Consider the following 20,243-nt stretch of genomic DNA (forward strand, 5'->3'; position numbering starts at 1 on the left):
AGACCTAGGACAGGCAGGGAATTGGGGTGGTGGGTAAACGTGTGCTGTCACTTGCCGTCAGGATTTGCTTAGGATCAGCTTTCTAACTTCTAACTGGAAATGACAGCAAGGGCCTTCTTCACTGGCTTGTGTAGGAAGTATTGACCATGAAGCATGTAAACGAATATTGCACTATAACAAGTATTGGCTACTATTTGTTGGAGACATTCAAAGAACAGGGGGAAAAGGAATCCAAGGGTCAGACTGGATGCCTGGAAGGCGGAATGCCGGAAGACAACATTCAGCATAGCTGGCAGCTGAAAGCTGACTTCTCAGAAGTCAGTCAGCATAGCATCCTCCAGGCTGAGCCTCGATCCCCAGCGCCGGAGTCTGGGGCTTCCTTCCCTCCCACTTAGCACCACAGGGGACCGTGGCTTAGTGACTTCCGCTCCTGCAGGTTAAAAGCTGGGATACAGCTGGGCAGTTCTAGACCATTCTAGCCTAGCTAAACACTAACCGGGCCTGGGATGGCTGGTGTCTAATCTAGGAGACCGTGGCTTCCCAGCAGGTCCAATTCTGTAATTTAGGGCAGATGGAACGAAGAAGAAGGACGGAGTTTGAGGTCAAGAGTTCTCAGTCACGGGGGGGTCAAATAGGAATCATCGCTCGAAATCCTTTCCAGCTTAAACGTTCACTTCACCCTCCTCTCGCATAGATGCTACATCCCTGCCTGATTTAAAAAAAAAAAACAAAAAACATTCCTACTTATCGCTCCCTTCCCAAAACAAAAACCAAACACACACAACAAATAAGCAAAACTTTCTTCTTAAACCCTTCGTTCAAGGAGAAGTAAACAGGGCGCCACCTTGGTCACCAGGTCCAGGGCCTTTCTCCTTGGGTTTGTTCTAAAGATAGATATTCCAGGTTGCTCCTGGCTGCTTTTGACAGGGGGAAATATATACATATAATAAATTATGTATAAATATATATTATATGTATATAAATGTATATGAATAATATATATGAAGCTTTTATTCTCTTAACATGCAAAGAAATTCTATTTCCTTTGAGCTTCTCTCACTCCTATTCTCTTCCAGAACCCCTCCCCCCGCAAACCAAGACGAAAACGAAATGCGGATAAAAACACACCCCGGCAGCAGCAGCCCTTTATACGACATCNTTTGGCGCTGGTCCTTCTGGCCGCCTGGACGGCTCGGGCATTGGAGGTGGGTGCCGCGCCTCGGAATTGGGGGTGGGGGCTGCGGTGGGAGTCCCATTCCCCCAAGTCTTTGATCCGGAGAAGCCGGGGGCAGTCCAGGGCACCCCTCTTCCCTCTCCGCGTCCCACGCCCCCGCTTGCAGGCGCCCTGCGCATCCGCGCCTCCGGCCCAGCCCTGCCCCGGGAACGCGCGCTCCGGCCGGCGGAGAGGGAGCTGGCGAGGCGTCGGGCTCCCGGGTCCGCGCGGGTTGGGGGAGAAAAGGGGGGTGGAGGCGATCCTGAGCTCGGACCCTGACTCAGTCCCTGCCTCGCGGACGGGGGCCGAGGGGAGGCGAGAGGCTTCCAGATGGGGGGAAGGGGGACGGAGCACGTGGGGAAAACCGAACACGCAGCGTCCCTGGATCCCGTCCTCCGCTCTTGATCGGTGCCCTTCCTTCTTTCGGGCCCTGGGGAGGAGGAGCCGGGACAGCTTGGGAAACACCCCCCCCCTTTTTTGCCTTTTCTGCCCCGTTTCACCTTCCCCTCTGGTCCCCAGCACCTCTTCCCCGCCGGACCTCCCGCTCTCCCTCCCTGTGGCGGCTGCTCGCTGCGGCCCCCTCGGTGCGACCCCAGCAGGGTCGCGCACCACCCTCGTTAGGCAAACTTTGTGCATTCTGCGTCTCCCTTTTGTGTAAGTTGAGAGAGATGGGAGGGGTCGAAGACCCGAGGCCACCTCGCACCTTCCCCAAGCCTGGACGGCCCTGGCGTTCGCTCCGCACCTTCAGCTCCTTCCGGAGAGGGAGACGGTTCCCGGGAACAAAAGCCGCGACACCCCGCCCTCGCCAGCCCGGGGCGCGGTGGCTGAGCCAGCCGCCGGGGTCTGTGCGCCACCGAGGCGCCCGCCCGACCCCTTTCCCGGCGCGGCGCGTCTGTCCCCGAGGGGGCTGGGGCGCTGCTGGGGCCGCTGTGGCGGAGCCTCGGGGCCCCCTCCGCCGCCACCCCTCATCACCCCAGGGGNTGTCTGATTAAGGCGCGGCTTCTTCCCTGGCGGCGCTGGGCAAGCTGGTTTAGTCCCCCCGGGGGCGCGGGCGGCCGGGGAGGGTCCTCAGGGTCTTTTTTTTTTAGGGTGCAGATAAAAGGATTGAATTGAGTGAAGATTAAGACGGAGAAGATGGCGCCTCTGCAGTGCAGCAAAGAAAAGCTGTGTGGAGGCTGCAGCCTGGTGAAATCCACCCACCACTAGGTGTATAACAAGTCTTCCCCATTCATCCAACTCTGGAACATTCAGCTAACGCCTGTGCAAAATGACTATTTTCGTTTTTTACCTAAAGATGCTAAGAAGTTGTTTGCGTGACAGTAGGGGCAAAAGACCTTGTATTTCTCATCGTTTCGGTTCCCTTTTGGTATCTTACTATTTGCAATCTCTCCCAATTTTTTCAAAATTTTCCCTCCCTTTCCCCCTACCTCGGGGTAATTTTCCAAAAAAAGCAATTCCCATACCAGTGTTTTTCTGTAATTACACCGAGGCTATGCAGATTTCCACACCACTACGGTTTTTTTAGTCCCAAATTTACAAGGTCATTGAACTTTTTTGCCCCCTTCTTTTACCTGTAAGTGGCTCAGAAATCATCTTAGGGCTAGTTAAGACAGATTGATTTAAGAAGTGAAGAATTTGGTTTCCCATATTTTTTTCAAGATGCATTTAATTAAGGGGGTTCTTTTTTCCTCCAATTACTTAAATTTACTCCTACAAGTATTGCTGTTATTTTCCTGATTGTCTCACTACACACTAAAAAAACAGAAATTAAGTAATTAAAAGCGTATCATAACCTTTATATTTGAAGTTTTTGCCAAAATGTGAATACTTAACTTTTTTGAGCACTGTTTTTTTTTCTGTATAAAAAGAGGCAGTTTTTAGGCAAACATGGTTCAGATTTTTTTTTCTTTTTTGGGGCCTGTTTGCATTTCTTTGCTCTTTCTACCATTGTTTTGGACATTTTTACTTGTTACTGCCACCTCTTTCAAAATTGTGGAGGTGAAAGTCACAGTCCATTTTGCAAAGCGTTGGTGGAAGGGTAGGCAGTTCACTCTAATGAGGTTTGAGGGGGATTAATTCAGCTCTGTGTCCACCGAAAGATGTAATTATGAGTTGAGTGTTTTTTGTAGGCCTTAGAAAATAGGTCTACTGCAGGTAGCTCTAAAAAAAGAAGTGAATAAGGGCAGTGTTAATGGGGCGTCCACTTTTGGGGTTATTACCTGAGTTGATGAATTTGCCTGGTGTATTGACAGAGTATAAAATTAAAAGGCTCTAACATTTATTTATTTAAATAATATTGCTTCTTAAATTTTCATTTACTGTATTGAGGAGTTTAACTCAACAGGGGAGGTTAACCTAAAAACAATCATTTGTTTTGTTAATGGTGCTAATTCACAGATTATGGATACATATTCATACTGACTAGTCCTGCCTTCAGAGTAGACCTCTGTATGCAGAACTGTGAAGCTCAGATTTGATCGTGATCTATATATAAAGAGTCACCGTTTCTTGCTAATCAACAAGAAGTCATGATAACCGGCAGGGCACAAAAGCTTCTTCCTTGTCACCCTAACCAGCAGAGGTGCCTGATGGCATTTGGAAAGCTATTAGTACTGCGGAGAGGTATTCCAGATAGAATAATGATCCCTGGTCGTGATGGGGGAGGTGAAAAGGAACATGCAACTGAACAGATCGCAAGGTTAACTTCAGAATGACTGATTGAAAAAAATACAAAAGGAATAGTGTGGTCCATTGAATAATGGTTTAAAGGAAAACAGATCATATTTGTGGATAAGGCTTTCCCCTTGCTGCTAGAGGATTCCTATTTTTATGTTACTGTTAATGGCATACTGGAGACTTCTATAGAGATATTTATAAGAAGTTGAAAAGTGTCAGTCATTCCAGAAATAAGCATACTATTATATGCCTGTCACTGAAGAAATGCAATAAAATTCAGTAGGAATGTGCATTTTGTTTTTGAAAATTTGATCTAGTTGGGGACATATATTACCTTAAGAGACTTACGAAGCATCTTTAATATATTCCTTCTTTATTCTCTGGTTTATTATGTCAGTTGCAAATGCAAAGATAAACCTTACAAATGTACCTTAAATGTAAAGCCCTGAGTTGGAAGGTTTAATGTGACTGTATTTGCCTCATTACCACCTACCCTCATTCCCCTGCTCACAGGAAGTTTGCAAACTAAATAGGACAGGCACAGGGTTGTTAAAGGAAATAGAAAGTGTTAAATACCAAGAGGAAAGTACAGATTAAGTGGTTTACTGAATTAAAGCCTTACAGGTAAACATCTATAGTTAAGGAATAAAGAACAATGAGATGAGATAATCCTAGAGAATTTCCTGGTAGGAAAATTCCAGCCAGTATTGTACCCAGGTCTGGGGAAGGGAGTTTAAGTCTTTGCATTTATAGCATTTGTTTACATGCCTCACCCAACCTTTTTCCTCCCAGAGACCGACACACACACACACACACACACACACACACACACACACACACACACACTACACCACACACACACACACACACAACACACACACACACACACACTACACCTGAGGGTAAGGGTGGAGTAAATATGGGATTTGATTTTCCTAAACTCTGCATCTATTCATTGGAGACAATTCTATTAATTCTCTTTTTGGGCCACACACAGTCCACAGCTCTGAAAATGTTGTGAACAACACAGTCTCTTCCTTTGTGAAGCTTCCAGTCTAGTGGGGAAGACTAGACAGTAAATCACTAATAAATAGGGGCGCCTGGGTGGCTTAGTCGGTTAAGCGTCCGACTTTCGCTTAGGTCATGATCTCGCAGTTCGTGGGTTCGAGCCCCACGTCGGGCTCTGTGCTGACTGCCAGCTCAGAGCCTGGAGCCTGTTTCAGAGTCTGTGACTCCCTCTCTCTCTGACCCTCCCCTGCTGACACTGTCTCTCTCTCTCTCTCTCCTAGAAATAAATAAAACATTAAAAATTTTTAAAAAAAATCACTATAAATAAATGTTAATGAACTGTGACAGATACCAAGACAGAATGGGGGGCGGGTACACCCCGGTGAAGAGTAGGGGTTCGGAATAAGGAGTTGCGGGGGTCTAAGGGACGAGGCTGAAAGTAAGGCCTAGGGCTCTGCTATAGAATCTTCAGTAGGACCTTGACAAAGGAAGTGAGCACATGATGAAAAAAGTGATTCACTGGGTCCCTGGGAGGAGGGTGGGAAAATAAAATGTTAAGTGTTTGTGTTTTGGTTTTTGCTGGTGGTTTCTACTTCTCTGCATTCTACTTCATTGTGAAATGGTTTCCTTTTCATAGCGGGATCCCAGATACAAGTGTACGGAGTAGGGGTTGATGCTACCTACCACCTCCTGCAAATCTTTGGAAATGCTGTCACCCTGTATCTCAGAGCCAGTATACAGATCCACCCTCATCAGGGGCTGGAAGGAGCTGGAAGGTGGCAGGCAGAGGAAGTTAAGGAATGAACATCCCCCCGATTGAATCTAATCAAAATGTCTATTTCTTCATTTTTTTTGTTAATAAAAACACAGAGCCAGCAGTACCTAAACCCTCAAAATGAGTTTGCAGATGCAAACCATAGTGAAGGGGAAAAGGTTAAGTAACCATTTCTTCAGTGTCCTATGGATAGCTTAAGAAATAACCATGTCTGTGAAAGCACTAGTATTTTTCTTTGAAAAAATATTTTGTGAGTTTTCCTCTTGGTAGTAAATCCTGATTAATAGATAGGCATTGCTCATACCTCTTTTGGAGAAGTCCACCAAAAATTGGGTTAGAATGACTGGTCAAGAAGTAAAGCACAGTACTAATAGCCTACTCTTACAGCCTTACCGATAGCATCAGTGGTTAGCATGTAGTTTGTATGTTATACGTATTATGTATGTATTCTTACAAAAGAGAAAGCTAGAGAAAAGAAGGTATTAGTAGGCAAATCCGAAGGTAGAGAAAGTACATTTACAGTACTGGATTGTATTTAGCAGAAAAAGTCTACATATAACTGGACTCTTGTTCAAACCCTTATTCAACGGTCAACTCTAATTTGTTCCAAAAAACAAAAAAAACTCCAACATGTTCATCAGTTAACAGTTCTATGAAAGTGTGATGCTTAGTAGATTAGTTTGCTGACTCTTCAAGTGGGATGGATACAGAGGACTCCAGGTCACATGTATGAGATGTTAGCTTCAGTAAGGAGCTTAGGTTTAGTCAGGCCACATTTCTGAAGAAACCTACAATACAGATTTAGCTTGAACTATGTTAAGGTTATAGTATTTTATGAAAGAAGGTAGTGCTTGAAATGGGGAAGATGAGAGGTTTTTAAAAGCCTGCCTCTGTGGAAAGGAGTGGAATTGTTCCCACATTTGTAGTGTTAATTTCGATACCAGTGTGATGTTAGGTAGGCAACACCTGATCATTGAGATTGTCACATGTTCAGGGAGGGTAACATCTCACAGTGATGCAGAGCGTGGACAAGAGCAGAGTTGCCTGGGTGTAAATCCTGGCTCTGCCTCTTTTGAGCTATTGACTGTGGGCTAGCGCCGGACCTCATTTTTTTCCTTTGTGAAATGGGGACATATATATGTAAAATGCTTGCTTGGAAGAGTATATGAGTTAATATATATAATATGATGTGGCACTTTATAGGCACTATGTGTTAGTTACTACTGTATGTGCTGATGATATAAAATGGATATATTTAAATCTCACATAGTTGAAAGGTACAAAAACAAGACAAAACACCTATATGATGTTTTACTTATTACTGAGTAAGGCACTTAACTGACCAGCTAAGATTATTGCAGGAAATGGGCAGTTCTCTAAAGAACAAGTGAATTTTATTTAAATTAAAAGATGACATACCACAGATAACATTTTCAGAATACATGTTTTAAACTTTCATTTACTAAATATATGTATTTCGTATTTCAGTTGGCTTTTTTGTAAAACATTAACATAATTTGTGTTCATTGAAAAATTTAAATGGTACAGAAATGTGTAAAAAGCATAAGCAGTGGGGCGCCTGGGTGGCTTAGTCGGTTGAGCGCCCGACTTTCGCTTAGGTCATGATCTCGCGGTTCGTGGGTTTGAGCCCCACGTCGGGCTCTGTGCTGACTGCCAGCTCAGAGCCTGGAGCCTCTTTCAGTCTGTGACTCTCTCTCTCTCTGACCCTCCCCTGCTCACACTGTCTCTCTCTCCCTCTCTCTCCTAGAAATAAATAAAACATTAAAAAAAAAAAGCATAAGCAGTTTTTGCACAAATGGACAGACCTATTAAATGTATGGATATGGGCAGATTGCCACACTTGTCTAATATTGAGNCGCGGTTCGTGGGTTTGAGCCCCACTTCGGTCTCTGTGCTGACTGCCAGCTCAGAGCCTGGAGCCTCTTTCAGTCTGTGACTCTCTCTCTCTCTGACCCTCCCCTGCTCACACTGTCTCTCTCTCCCTCTCTCTCCTAGAAATAAATAAAACATTAAAAAAAAAAAGCATAAGCAGTTTTTGCACAAATGGACAGACCTATTAAATGTATGGATATGGGCAGATTGCCACACTTGTCTAATATTGAGCAAATTTGTATACTGGCTTGATTATTAACCCCGCTATTTGTTGACTATCAGTCGACTATCAGCCACGCGCAAGGAGCTGTGAACAAGCTTGGTTTAATTTCTAGCAAAATTTCTTCTAAAAAAAGAAAAAAGAAGAATAAACAGGTTTTGCCAGTCGGGCAAAATGGAAGCTTTCAAACGCCAGCAAAAGATTTTTGGTCTTAAAATGGAAGTGTGAAACGAGCTTCACCAGAGTGTACAAAGAAACCAAAAAGCAGACTGTTTGAGGATGCAGCATTTCTATAAGAAATAGATTTTAAAATAAAATGAATTAATTATCAGTCAGATGAAGACTCTAGTGGCCTGCTTAGTTAAAATCATACTCTTAAGAATCAGCATATTGTGTTTATTATAGAATAAGAGATTTCAGTCTCAAATTCAAAATTGGGCTAAGGATATTTGAGAGTACACAGAATTATTGTTACTGAGATTGAGGAATGATTAACACATTGAAGAATAAATAAGCAAAGTCCACACATTTTGTTAACACCACTTTTGTATGTATCTTTGTCCTACTCAGTCAAAAAAAGCGGGTTGAATGCAGGAGAATGTAGCCCTGTTTGGAATAAACCACCTGCTCAGAGTAAATCCAGTGAGGAATGAAGGAGATGGGTCCATAACTACATGCATAGGGTCAGTGAGGAAGGACAAGGAACACACAAGACAAATGTTTCAGAAAAGGGAAAATAACAATCAGCGTGTTTTGTAGATGAACGAATTCTAGAATGCTTAAGGTCGTATCAGTAATGGACCCCAAATGGTGTTTGTTAACTTCGAATTTCCAGATGGTCCTTCTCTTTATTTTTTCTTCCCAAGTTCAGATGATTTTTAGCTGAGAAATTTGATTGGCAAGAAAAGCCCTTTTTTTTTTTTTTTTTTTGGCCAAGGGGGGTTTATTTTGTTGATACGAAATTGTTCTTGCCCTAATTCTCTTTCTTAGAGAATCTAACCATTTGTCCTATGCTCTCAATTTGCTTCCACACAAACCCACATCCTGTCTTCATAAAAGGATGTAAGGAAGTCTCCTAGATGATAGAGACTGATACATTGCTTTTCAGCCTTAAAGGATGCTTCATGAGAATAAGAGATCTTGTACATCAAGAAAAGTCATTTGTGTTAAGTGAAGAAATGAGTGATTGCTCTTGTGGCTTGGTTCAACTTCAAACCTTTAATGACTAATATATTTTGGCCATAGATGGAGAAATTTTGCAGGAAGAAACACAAGAGATTTAATCCCACCCTTGAGGTATATATGTGTACCTCAGACCTGATCCCTGACCCCCAGTTACCACAAACTCATTTGTTCAATTTTTCTATGTCTGCATGTGTTTAATTACAAAAAAATTGAGGCAACATAATTTTACGTTTTAATAAAAAATAAAATATTGTCTGTTAAGGCTTGGTTAGTCCAAAAAGGAACTTAAAAAATATTTTTTTAATGTTTATTTCTTTTTGAGAGAGAGAAAGAGACAGAGTACAGGCAGGGGAGGAGAAGAGAGAGAGGGAGACACAGAATCCGAAGCAGGTTCCAGGCTCTAGCACAGAGCAGGGCTTAAACTCACAAACCACGAAATCATGACCTGAGCCGAAGTCGGACGCTTAACCGAATGAGCCACCCAGGCGCCCCCAGAAAGGAACTTTTCCTATCTTCTGGAGGAATTTTCATAAACATAAGTACTATTTTTATAAATAACAGTACTCAGTTATTTTATAATGGAATTCATAGGTACACATGATAAAGATAGAAAAAATGCTATCTTAACCATATTTATTGATTTTTTTGAAATCTTTCAAAAAAGAATTATCCTGATTTAAAAAAAATTTTTTTAGCCTTTTATTTATTTCTGAGAGAGAGAGCATGAGCAGGGGAGGGTCAGAGAGAGGGAGACACAGAATCTGAAACAGGCTCCAGGCTCTGAGCTAGCTCTCTGCACAGAGCCAGACGCGGGGCTGGAACCCATGAACACTGAGATCATGACCTGAGCCAAAGTCAGCCGCCCAACCGACTGAGCCACCCTAGTGCCCCTATCCTCATTTTAAAAAAAAAAAAAAAAGTTTATTAATTTATTTTGAGAGAGATAGAGACAGCATGAGTGAGGGAGGGCAGAGAGGAGAGAGAATCCCAAGCAAGGTCTGCAATGTCAGTTTGGAGTTTGATACTGAGCTTGAACTCAAGAAACTGAGATCATGACCTGAGCTGAAACCAAGACTTGGACATTCAACCAGTTGAGCCACCCAGGTGCCCCAGAAGTATTCTCATTTACTTTAAAGTTTGAACCTTTAAAACTGATGCAAATTTTTGAAATCTTAGCTTAACTTTTCAGATACTTACATTAAAACATATCCCGCAAATTGATATTGGAGAGTAAGTCTTTTCCTTATTGATGCTCTTAATTCTTTATAACAAAACAAATACAGTTTTGTTAGTGCAACATATTAGTTGGAAAATGTAAGTGAGGAGTCTTAAGAAACTCCCATAGAAACTTGCAAATGGGGGCCCTAGGTGGCCCAGTGGGTTGAGCATCTGACTCTTGATTTTGGCTCGTCATGATCCCAGGGTTGTGGGATCAAGCCCTGCGTGGGGCTCTGTGCTGATCGTGGAACCTGGTTGAGATTCTCTCCCTCTCTCTGCCCCTCTTCCCCGCTCAGGTGCATGCACACACATGCGTGCGCGCTCTCTCTCTCTTTCTCTCTCTAATATAAATAAATAAATAAATAAATAAATAAATAGAAACTCACAAACATGCAGGCTAATCATTCTACGAATAATGTATTCACCGATCCTTACCTATTAACAATTTAAAATTAAAATTAAATTTTTAAAGAAAAGTGAATAGCTTTTTTACATAGAGAAACGGAGTTTTAAAGGCACAATGAGCAAAGGAAAATTCGCTTTTTCGTACAACAAATATTTCTGAGTCTCTTGCCCTTAGCAGAGCTTACAGAATAGTAGGGGGTAGACAAAATAAACAGGATGTGGGAGGAGACTTGGAAAAATTAAGTTGGGTAAAGGGAATAAGGGAAGTCTTATTGGAAGTCTATGTGGAAGTCTCTTGTGGATGTAATATTTTATGGGGAATTATTGGGAAAGGCCTCTGATTTTATCTCTATCCAAATGTAAACTTAGCTGTCTGGAGGAAAGAACTGTATATTCACTATGATGTAAAAGAACTGGGGACAGGATCTACTTTGGAGTGGTTACATAATTAAAAATAATAATGGCAGGGAAGGAAAATTAATATGGATTGTGATCACAGTTTCCCACACCTGTCATGTCACTTACCATCACCATTGCATTTAGTATTCCTAAATATTTGATAGATATTTTCAGTGAGTACTCTAGAAATTTTATATTGTGGTGGTAAAGAATTGAGTTTGGTTCTTGACGGTTGAATTAACATTTGTTTAAAAAACTGAATGATCCTTATGACGGTTGAATTAACATTTGTTTAAAAAACTGAATGATCCTTAACTATAAGTGTAGGGAAAACATTAAAGCCTTTTAGAGATTTATTTTTTCAGCTTTTTCTGAAACATTTTATTGTGAAAAGCTTTCATAAATGCTGTCAATAACTTAACGTTCAGTCATTTGCAACTCTTTATTTCAGAAATCACGTGGGCCTAGCAAAAAATGTTTCATTCTTAAAAAGTTTTGTCAATCCTCAGATTGAGTGGGACAGTTTCAATTGAGGGTGCCTAGAAATGATTCTGTTTGAATAAAATTGGTGTACTGGAAGGAAACTGAGTGGCCATCAAAATGGAAATTTCATTATCATTGTCTTGATTGTCAGTTTGTTGCTTTTTTTTTTTTTTTTGCCATTTTATAGCTAATATTTATTTTTTACTTCAGTGTGATCCAGGATAAAAATTTTGCCTTTAATGCAGAAACTGACTGTTACTTCTATTCTCTAAAAGAATTGTACTATTCAAGTTCAAGGGCTTGAAGCCAATGACACTATATGCTGTTAACTTGACAGGCGTTGAAAATCTAATTGAGGTCATTATGATGAGCCTTGTATCTTGCAAGTGTTTTCTCAGGCTTGTTTTTAATGTTTTATGTCAAGTCTTAAATCCTCTTACAATCCTGAATCCAGAAAATTTAAATCCAATAAAAGTAAACTAAATTTTTAAATCCTACAGTTATTTTGTGGGGAACGTTCTCGGCTAACTGATAGGACATCTGAATGTGAAGGCAGCTTACATATTGCTGTTAGTTTGAGGAATGTGAAGGGTCCCCCTTTCAGGAGTACAGTTGTGACAAAATTGCAGTTTGGAAGTTACTGCATGCTTGTTCAGTGAAGTGTGAGAGGACGCACTCCTCCAAGGGTGGCCATGTGACCGGGTGGCCCAAGCAGTAGAGCGAGGCTGCTGGATTGAGATGTCCTTAAGATAGTGTGAGTCCTGGGAACTGGGGACTGAGGAATTTATCAGCATGGCCATTCGAGATAGTCAGGACGAAGATAATGAACATTTGGTGGCAGGGAGGACATACTTCAATGAGCAAGATAGGAAATACTTTGTTTTCAGGCAGTTCCTTTCCTTGTCTGTGTTTGCAGTTTGAATATTTCACATCGCTTTTGCGAGCTGGACTCAGATTACATTTTTTATCATTGTGAATTTTATCATGGTGAAATATTTGTCATGTTGTAAGGGCATGGATGAGAAGTAGTGAGTTTGTTGGGAGTATTTCTTACGTGTATATGTTTTTAGTTGTATTTATTGATTTCATAAATAGCCAATAAAGAGATCAGAAAGAAATTTTAGCATAATAGCCTCCCCCCCCGGGAGAAAAAAAAAGACATTGGTTAAAATAGGATTCTAAAGGTTTATTACCATTGTTAAATTATTTATGCTTTTTAAAAATTCTGACATATAACCTCATTGCTTGCTTGTTTATCCGTCTCAGAAGCAGAAAACTAAACACAAACCCAAGCCTATTGATCAATTCTTCTAGCGGGTGAGGAGAAGTTTTAAGGCAGGATATTTAATTGGCTCTTTGAATTTTGCGTTCATCTGTTTTTCTCTCTATTTCACATCTTCTCAGGGCATCTGTGATATTGACCCTGATTTGGAGTTACATGTTTTTATTATTATGAATTTATTGTCATATTGCGTTTTTCTCCCATTTTTCTTGAAATGTTAAAAACATTCATTTGATGGACATGCACTGGATGCCTTCTGTGTTTCAGGGACGACGCGGAGCACTAGTATCTTTGTGGGGCTGCAAGTAAACAAAGAACTCACTTTGTGTCTTGGATTTTGCAGCCTGATGGGGGAAGAGAAGAGATGCACAAATAATTACGCCGGGTATGCCGCAGGCTACAGTGGAGGGATATACAGAGTCCTCATAGCAAAGGCAGCCAGGATTTAAACTGGGTTTCCAGGCTGAGTGGAGGTTAGCTCTGGGGCATGGTAAGGATTTCCAGACAGAAGGAATAGTGAAGGTGTAGAGAGGTTCAAAAGAGGAAGCCATAGGAATGTGGGTAGAAGAGATGGTGTGCAGATGGTAGGAAATTAATAGTTCGGGACGCCTTGAGGAGTTTAGACTTGATTTTCTCAGCAATGGGGGTATTTTTAGGTGTTCCTAAAATGAAGGTAGTCATTGATGACTATGGTTCAGTTACATTTAGTAGCCTTTGCTGAAGTCCTGGTCAATGTCTGCTTAATCCCATTAGCCAGATGTTAGCACCTAACTCCAAGGGAGGCTGGTACATGTAGTGTATCAGCTGAGTATTACCACCAGGAATACGTTCTAGATTCTTATGGGATACAGAGAGGGGAGGATATTGAGGGACAAACAGCTGGCATTCGGGAATGTGCAGGCCGTGCAGTACAAAGGGATGTAGAAGAAAATGGGTACATTCATAAACATCCTGATTCAAAGGGAAGGAAAGATCCTCCATGAGCAATTAGAGTAGCTTTTTGGTGGCGCCTGGGTGCTCAGTCGGTTAATCGTTCAACTTCGGCTCAGGTCATGATCTCACAGTTTGTGGGTTCAAGCCCCACGTCGGGCTCTGTGCTGACAGCTCAGAGTTTGGAGCCTACTTCACATTCTGTGTCTCCATCTCTCTCTGACCCTCCCCTGCACACGCTGTCTCTTTGTCTCAGAAATAAATAAATAAATAAATAAATCATCTTAATTACTTATCTGTTTTTTTATTCATTTCAATCATCCTAGAAGTGGCCAAATGAAGATACTTGCCAGGAAGTGTGTGATGATATAAAGGTGTGGGAACCACTTAGAATCCTGAGCAGACTAGGTATACTCGTTAACATAAGGGAGTGTATGAGGTTTTATAGTAGGTATTTTATCAACACCTAAAGATGTATTTAACATACGTCCTAATAGTTTGACATATTGTCCATGGTTCCATCTTAAGGAAATGTCTAAAACATCAAGTTTCCTCTACAGCTACTCTTGATTTTCTGCATTACTTCTTTTTGAACCTTTGGTTCTCTTTCAGAGAGAATCAAAAACATAACTCAAGTCTGATCATCTTAAATCTTGGCATTTATTTTTTTTTTGTTTTGATTTTGAAGCATCTATCAAGGAATTATCTTATCAATTCCAGAGAAAAGCAGATGATAGAGGTGCCTGTAGGCCCGACTCACACTCCGGTTATGATCTCACAGTTTGAATTCAAGCCCCATGTCGGGCTCTATGCTGACAGCTCAGAGCCTGGAGCCTGCTTCGGATTCTGTGTCTCTCTCCCCCCCTTTTCCCTCCCCCATTCATGGTCTGTCTCTCTCTGCCTCTCAAAAATAAATAAACATTTTTAAAAATTTTTTAAGAAAAAGGAAACCAGGTGATAATTTGTATGTATCTAAAATAGTTGTTCATGGATAATGAGAATCCAAAAGAGCAGCCATTGTGTATTTGAATGTATATTTCTCTCATGTTACCCTGGCCATATTTTGAAATTTTACTTTTTCTCCCCCACCCCAAAAAGAGTAGGTGGTAATTATAGAAGTTTGAAAAAATTTTTTAAATTATGGTAAATAGAATTTCAAAGTATAAGAAAATCATGTTCTTTAATTCCAGCATAACTTTATAATGGTCATAGAGAATTTGTATAATCTGAGAAACCAATCTCACCAAAGGACATGCATTATATGCCAAATTCTGTTCCATTCTGATATATTTGAAAATACTTGACCCGATAACTGTCCATGACTTCAGGCCGGTCTGAAATGGGTTTGCCTTCAGTTGGCTCTGGATGGTAGAGTTCAGGACTAATGCTGGCTTTGTTGATTTTAAATAGTTGCTAGTTTATTTTGTGGGCAGTTAGATGTATGCCTTTGTTTAAGATCACCTCACTGAAAATGTTGGCAGTCCAAGAATATGTTCTGAGAAGAATACTTGAGTACTCATTCTCAATTTACCTGAATCGTATAAATATTTTATTAGGTTTGTTCATAATCCATTGTATTTCTAAATAAACAAGCTCTCCAGAAATGATTTCTACTTCTTTGATCATTTAAAATGCATTAGGGGGGGCCTGAATGCCTCAGTCTGTTGGGCAGTTGGACATCTGAGTCTTGATTTCCGCTCAGGTCATGATCTCACAGTCATGTGATCATGAGCCCAGCCTCATGGGCTCTGCAGTTGGCATAGAGCCTGTTGAAGACGTTCTCTCTGTCCACCTCCCTCTGCCCCTCCCCCCTCAAAAAAATAAAAAAATAAAACATAAAATAAAATACATTAAACAAATTGATACAGATCACAAAGATTAATGGAAAAGTTTCTAGCTAGATATCAGTGAAATGTCTCTTTGTGCAAGTTTATTTTAGTTGTTCCTATTAAATTCAAGTGTAAGTTTTAAAAAAAGATTGTGATCATGTTTATGAACTAAGTCATTACTTTGCATGTTTAATTTAAAGGGAACTGAAAAAAGCAGGCTATAAGTGGCTATGGAAAGGCACATGCATTTATGATTATGCTTAAAGCTTGCAGTTGAAAATTAAGATTTAGCCTTAGAGGAGAGCCTGGGTAGCTCAGTCAGTTGAGCAGCCGACTTCAGCTCTCAGGTCATGATCTTGTGGTCTGTGAGTTCGAGCCCTGCGTTGGGCTCTGTGCTGATAGCTCAGAGCCTGGAGCCTGCTTCGGATTCTGTGCCTCCCTCTTTCTCTGCCCCTCTCCTTTTTCCTCTCTGTCTCTGTCTCTCTCAAAAATAATAAACATTAAAAATTTTTTTTTTTTTTTAAGATTTAGCTTTAGAGTAAATGAAATGACACTATTTTTAGGCCAATTATTTGCTCTTTGTTATTTGCCATTGATTCATTGTTGGTGAACAAAATAAGAGCAAAATGGCTTTAAAATAGCCATTTATACGTTTTGTATGGAAACAGTAAGCTCCAAAGCCTAGTGGTGACGAAGCAGAGAATGGAAGTGTTCCATTCTGAGGCCCTCCTGGTGTCATTTCTTCGCATAATTCCCCTCGCCTTTACTTAATGCTGAGGGTCAACTCTAAAGCGAAGCTGTTCAATAAAAGTATAATGGGATCACAAATGGAATTCAAAATCTTCTAGAAACCACATAAAAGAATGAAAGAAAACAAACAGGTATTATTAGTTTTACTACGTTGTACTGAACCCAATAAATCCAAAATATTGTTTCAACATGTGGTCAGTATAAAAATTATTAATGAAACATATTGCATTCTTTTTTCCACTTTATGTCTTGAGACTTTTATCTCTAGAGCAGTATTTTAATTTGGACCAGTCACATTTGAAGTACTCAATAGCTACATGTGGCCAGTGGCTACCATATTGGACAGTGTAGCTATCGAAGAGCCAACTCAGCCTGCTGGTGTCCAGGAAAAGAATCAGGTTTGGGAGCAGGTAGTATCCGTAGCCCTTTCTAAGTTTCCTCATTTTACAGATGAAGAAACCGGAATCAAGAAAAGTTGGGTTGCCCAGTATCAAAGCCCGGTCCCTGTCCTCTGGCTTCTGATCTCTTTCTTCATCATCCTGACTCTTCCTTTTTCTGTTCCATGTTGCTGTGACTACTTCAGTGTGTCCCAAATGCTAGGTGGGTGCTCTCAGTTATTTAAGCGAGGAGCCTTAAGACCTTACCCACTAAAGAACATATGGTCCAATCTGGACAAAACTGTTTGGCGGCAGAGTAAATAAAATTGCCAGGTATATCTAGAACTCTTTTTTTTGTGCACTGTTGGGAGTAGGAAATGGGAAGATCCTTTGGGACCCAGGGTATGTGACTGAACAGTAGTTAGATTGCCCCCTGAAAGGAAAGATCTTCAAGGCACTATGACACACATTTTGCTGTGTGTATGGGGTCTGTTCCTGGAAACAATGGGCTTAAGCTTTCCTTTTTCTTCTTTTCTTTTCGGGAAGTCTGCCCCTGTGTGTGCCCATAGTTCTTACCCAGTTATACATAAAGTATGATGGTTTTTGATAACTTAAGGCCAGTGCACTCTTAGCGTGTTATTTTCAGAATGTAAGCAAATGTGGAAAGCTTTGGGCCTGGCATGGCAGGTTGGCGAAGGCAGGGGATTTGCTTGCTGTAAGTCTTTGTTTTACAATATGACAATGCATGTCGGGTGAACTTTGAGAGTTGGAGGTTATTTTTCTAAACTATTTATCGGCCTGGATGTAGACTGTGTAAGAGTGCTTTGAAATGAGTTTAAGTTTACTCATGTGACTTAGGTTCAGTGGTTTTAGGGTTAGTGCTAAACTTAACCATTTTTCTATTTGAACCTTAGGACTTTTCATCTACCTTTACCCACAAAAACACTCCTGATCTTTAGTTTAATTTAAGCATTCGTTATGTTTTCTTCATATTCTGTGAATAAAATAATTATATCCTGCAAATGCTGATGTATGGCATAATAACTGAGACAATTCATGTCTTGCAGGAATGACTTAAAAGTACAGAGGTATCTGTATTTCCTTTAGCAATCATCTATTAAAAATTATCTTTAAACTTAAAAAAATCCACTGTTCTTTTTAGCAATTTTTCCAGTATTTTGCATAGTAATTATAACCAAGGGGAACAGAAATTTAGAGATTTTTAATGTTTGAGGGAGTCTTTTTGATTATTATTCTGTTTAAGTTCAAATTTTTAAGTAGAAATATATTACAGTACATTGTGGTAACTTAGAGAAAATATAAAAGCACGCTTAATCCTACCACCCACAAATAGGTATGTGTTTTATGTCATGTTTTTCAAAAGTTTATTTATTTATTTATAAATAATACATGCACACGCATACACACATAAATGAATGAGTGGGGAAGGGGCAGACAGAGATAGGGAGTCGGAGAGAGAGAGAATCCCTAGCAGAGCCTGATGTGGGACTCAAACTGAGATCATGACCTGAGCCAAAATCAAGAGTCAGGCGCTTAACCGACTAGGCCTCCCAGGTGTACCTTATGTCATTTTTTAAAAGCATTTTATTTATTTATTTATTTTTAATTTACATCCAAGTTAGTTAGCGTATGGTGCATAATTGATTTCAGAAGTAGATTCCAGTTATTCTTCCTCTAGGTGTAAACAACCCCCCCCCACCCCTAAGCCCGTGCTTATCCCAGCAAGCATCTCCCTTGATGTCCTTTACCCATTTAACCTGTTCTCCCTGGGTGTCTCAGTAGGTTAGGCATCCGACTCTTTATTTCAGCTCAGGTAATGATCTCATAGTACCCGGGATTGAGCCCCGCGTCAGGCTCTGTGCTGACAGCGTGGAGCCTGCTTGGAATTCTCTCTCTCTCTCTCTCTCTCTCTCTCTCTCTCTCTCTTTCTCTCTTTGCCCCTTCTCTGCTCATGCTCTGTCTCTCTCTCTCTCTCTCTCTCAAAATAAATAAACTTAGAAAACTTAAAGCATTTTTGAGATCATGCTGTAAATTCTGTCTTACATCTTGCACTTTATTCCTTAACATTAAATCTTATGCTATTATAAGCTCTTTGTAAATATAATGCTGAATAGATATGAATCTGTTTAGGACAACAGAAGCTATTTAATTATAGGTGTGTACTTTTTAATTTGGCATTTCCAACCCGAACTTAGGTTGGAAGTAGTGATGTAGGAAAGGATCGTGTGCCAAATACCTGTTAATATTTTTTAAGTGTTTATTGAATGATCCAAATTGCTGCCCTCAAGTAGGGTTCCCCATGGTGGCCCTTCCACTATAATGTGGTACTTAGAGAAAATGAAATGAACAGAAACCATGGGATTAACCACAAAGAAATAAGGAAAACCTGACCTCCTAATTCAGTCAAGCAAGCCTTTTATTTAATAATTCCATGGTCACTTGTATAGGAAGAGGTTTGCCTGTGAGAAGTTGTTAGACTTGACAGGCAGACATACTCTGGGCTCGAATATAGACCTCCATGAAATTGTGATTTCAGTTTCCTGGAGCCATCCAGTGGAAACATTAATTATTTTACATGATTCCACAGATGCAAATAAAGTCCCGTCCTTCCCTTTTCCATGCTTTTATTTTTTTTAAATATTTTTATTTATATCTACGAGAGAGAGAGAGAGACCGCGTGAGCAGGGGAGGGTCAGAGAGAGAGGGAGTCACAGACTGAAACAGGCTCCAGGCTCTGAGCTGGCAGTCAGCACAGAGCCCGACGCGGGGCTCGAACCCACGAACCGCGAGATCATGACCTAAGCGAAAGTCGGACGCTTAACCGACTAAGCCACCCAGGCGCCCCCCCTTTTCCATGTTTTTAAAAAGCCTCTCCTGACAGGGCACCCAGGTGGCTCAGTTGGTTAAGCACCTGACTTCTACTCAAGTCATGATCTCGAGGTTTGTGAGTTCAAGCTCCACACGCGTGGGCTCTTTACGGTCGGTGCTAAGCCCGCTTCTGATCCTCTGTCTTCCCCTCTGTCTGCCCCTCCCCTGCGCCTACTGCCACTGTCTCTCGAAAAAAAGTAAATATTTAAAAAAATCAAGTTTCTCCTGACTTAATGTGGCTAAAAATGTCAGAAGCATTTACTCTGTGAAGTTTCCAAAGGTAGGAATATTTAGCCACAAAAAAGGAACTAGATTTTTCTTTAAATTTAACAGTGTGTGATGATATAGTTTCTCCATAGAACCTTTTGGAAGGTTGTGGACCTCATTTAGCCAGACCCATATAATCTATGATTCTTCACTGCTGTTTACTGGCCAGCAAACCAGTTTTATAGTCTGTTTCACATTATAGGTTTTTGGAGCAGGGACTGTGTTGTTTATTTATTCTTATTATAAATAAAAACAATACTGTAAGTTTGTAGTGAATAAGTGCCACCCCAGGAACCCAGACCTTTTTCATTTTCTTGTCATGAGTCCACAATCTACTGTTCTTTGTTAAAATGGAATGTAACCTCTCAGAACTCACTGTTTCTTTAGGGCTTTCACTTTTTTTTTTTTTTTTTTTTTTTTTTTTTTAACCTTTTTTCCCCCCCC

At 40.8% G+C, this 20,243-nt stretch overlaps 1 protein-coding gene across 6 annotated transcripts in view; it reads left to right on the forward strand.

Moving 5' to 3' along the window:
- The first annotated feature begins 1,165 nt into the window (after nucleotides 1-1,165).
- Nucleotides 1,166-20,243, forward strand: part of APP (amyloid beta precursor protein) — a 270,144-nt gene continuing 251,066 nt past the window's right edge. For all 6 annotated transcript variants that reach the window (XM_077760216.1, XM_077760217.1, XM_077760218.1 and 3 more), the window contains exon 1: nucleotides 1,166-1,205. The gene's annotated coding sequence lies outside the window, so the exon portion shown is untranslated. The remainder of the gene's footprint in view (nucleotides 1,206-20,243) is intronic.

The sequence above is a fragment of the Crocuta crocuta genome, unplaced genomic scaffold, assembly GCF_008692635.1.
Source record: "Crocuta crocuta isolate KB4526 unplaced genomic scaffold, BGI_CrCroc_1.0 scaffold369, whole genome shotgun sequence".
NCBI classification, from domain to species: Eukaryota; Metazoa; Chordata; class Mammalia; order Carnivora; family Hyaenidae; genus Crocuta; species Crocuta crocuta.